At 43.6% G+C, this 2,500-nt stretch overlaps 4 non-coding genes across 4 annotated transcripts; 2 read left to right on the top strand and 2 right to left on the bottom strand.

Annotated features, from left to right (window-relative positions):
- Positions 1-337: 337 nt before the first annotated feature.
- On the top strand, positions 338-408 carry trnag-gcc (transfer RNA glycine (anticodon GCC)). Its single transcript has one exon. It is a non-coding gene; the product is annotated as a tRNA-Gly (tRNA).
- Positions 409-664: 256 nt separating this feature from the next.
- On the bottom strand, positions 665-770 carry LOC140378597 (U6 spliceosomal RNA). Its single transcript, XR_011930432.1, has one exon. It is a non-coding gene; the product is annotated as a U6 spliceosomal RNA (small nuclear RNA).
- A 744-nt stretch (positions 771-1,514) lies between these two features.
- Positions 1,515-1,585, top strand: trnag-gcc (transfer RNA glycine (anticodon GCC)). The gene has a single exon. It is a non-coding gene; the product is annotated as a tRNA-Gly (tRNA).
- A 256-nt stretch (positions 1,586-1,841) lies between these two features.
- Positions 1,842-1,947, bottom strand: LOC140378595 (U6 spliceosomal RNA). Its single transcript, XR_011930430.1, has one exon. It is a non-coding gene; the product is annotated as a U6 spliceosomal RNA (small nuclear RNA).
- Positions 1,948-2,500: the final 553 nt, after the last annotated feature.

Raw genomic sequence — 2,500 nt, 5'->3', positions numbered from 1 at the left:
CATTCCATTTCAGTTCATTTCAGTTCATTTCAGTTCATTTCATTTCATTTCATTTCATCTCTTATCTTTTCTTATCTTTTCTTTTCAGCTCCTGTTATAGCCATGTCCGAGGGCAAAATGCGTCCGTAAATGTGGTTGAAGGAAAAAAAATAAAAAATAGATGGCCATACAAATGCGCCTTGTGCGCATTGGTGGTTCAGTGGTATCATGCAGGAGGCCCACATGTGCATTGCCTGGTGTGGGTACCTTATCTCACTTTCCTCAATCTCTTTTCTTTTCATCTCATCTCATCTCATCCAAAAAAAAAAAAAAATGGCCGAACAAATGCTCTATGTGTGCATTGGTGGTTCAGTGGTAGAATTCCTGCTTGCCATGCAGGAGGCCTGGGTTCGATTCCCGGCTAATGCAGCAGAGCTTTTGAGAAGACTTTGGCGTGCCTATGTGCAATGTTTCATTCATTATCTAAATGCACAAGATTATGCCTAAAGTTTGCTATCAGAAGTGGAATTAGAACCCACGCCTCCAGGGGAGACTGCGACCTGAACGCAGCGCCTTAGACCGCTCGGCCATCCTGACGGTGTGAGTGCTTAGCTTTGCCCTTTCCGACGCAGACAAGAGCCCCGACCATGAAAACCTTGATTTTGCTGACAATGCAGCGGCATGATAATATAAGGAACGCTTCACGAATTTGCGTATCATCCTTGCGCAGGGGCCATGCTAATCTTCTCTGTATCGTTCCAATTTTAGTATATGTGTTAGCGAACTAACACAATAGTGCCTGGTTGCAACCACGCCTTTATAGCGCTCTTAAAATCCTTCTCCTGCAGTCATGGTGTTATAGCCGCAAGAAAGTGCAACACGCGTGGGTTGGAATCCCATCCTCGTCGTAGCACTAGGTTTTGCTTCCCACTTTGCACATATGCATAGCCTGGTGTGGGTACCTATCTCACTTCCCTCAATCTTGTGAGCCCAACCCTGCAGTCACAGCGTCATCCAGTTGCCAAACTTTACTCCGAGCGCTTCATCTGGTTGGAGACAAAAATATTTTGTGCAACGTTACCCAATCTGTCTTTCCTTAATTTGGTTTAATGTACAAGATTATATGCCGTATATTGCAAATTATACGTTATAGACGAGCTCTCTGCATCAAGAAAAAATAATCCGGGGCTGTATATCCATTCCATTTCAGTTCATTTCAGTTCATTTCAGTTCATTTCATTTCATTTCATTTCATCTCTTATCTTTTCTTATCTTTTCTTTTCAGCTCCTGTTATAGCCATGTCCGAGGGCAAAATGCGTCCGTAAATGTGGTTGAAGGAAAAAAAATAAAAAATAGATGGCCATACAAATGCGCCTTGTGCGCATTGGTGGTTCAGTGGTATCATGCAGGAGGCCCACATGTGCATTGCCTGGTGTGGGTACCTTATCTCACTTTCCTCAATCTCTTTTCTTTTCATCTCATCTCATCTCATCCAAAAAAAAAAAAAAAATGGCCGAACAAATGCTCTATGTGTGCATTGGTGGTTCAGTGGTAGAATTCCTGCTTGCCATGCAGGAGGCCTGGGTTCGATTCCCGGCTAATGCAGCAGAGCTTTTGAGAAGACTTTGGCGTGCCTATGTGCAATGTTTCATTCATTATCTAAATGCACAAGATTATGCCTAAAGTTTGCTATCAGAAGTGGAATTAGAACCCACGCCTCCAGGGGAGACTGCGACCTGAACGCAGCGCCTTAGACCGCTCGGCCATCCTGACGGTGTGAGTGCTTAGCTTTGCCCTTTCCGACGCAGACAAGAGCCCCGACCATGAAAACCTTGATTTTGCTGACAATGCAGCGGCATGATAATATAAGGAACGCTTCACGAATTTGCGTATCATCCTTGCGCAGGGGCCATGCTAATCTTCTCTGTATCGTTCCAATTTTAGTATATGTGTTAGCGAACTAACACAATAGTGCCTGGTTGCAACCACGCCTTTATAGCGCTCTTAAAATCCTTCTCCTGCAGTCATGGTGTTATAGCCGCAAGAAAGTGCAACACGCGTGGGTTGGAATCCCATCCTCGTCGTAGCACTAGGTTTTGCTTCCCACTTTGCACATATGCATAGCCTGGTGTGGGTACCTATCTCACTTCCCTCAATCTTGTGAGCCCAACCCTGCAGTCACAGCGTCATCCAGTTGCCAAACTTTACTCCGAGCGCTTCATCTGGTTGGAGACAAAAATATTTTGTGCAACGTTACCCAATCTGTCTTTCCTTAATTTGGTTTAATGTACAAGATTATATGCCGTATATTGCAAATTATACGTTATAGACGAGCTCTCTGCATCAAGAAAAAATAATCCGGGGCTGTATATCCATTCCATTTCAGTTCATTTCAGTTCATTTCAGTTCATTTCATTTCATTTCATTTCATCTCTTATCTTTTCTTATCTTTTCTTTTCAGCTCCTGTTATAGCCATGTCCGAGGGCAAAATGCGTCCGTAAATGTGGTTGAAGGAAAAA

This window comes from Eucyclogobius newberryi, unplaced genomic scaffold (assembly GCF_026437365.1).
Source record: "Eucyclogobius newberryi isolate DKJ021-1_F unplaced genomic scaffold, fEucNew1.0.hap1 SCAF_4, whole genome shotgun sequence".
In the NCBI taxonomy this organism is placed as follows: Eukaryota; Metazoa; Chordata; class Actinopteri; order Gobiiformes; family Gobiidae; genus Eucyclogobius; species Eucyclogobius newberryi.
Note: the sequence above shows the minus strand (reverse complement) of the source record. Positions and strands in the feature narration are given on the sequence as shown.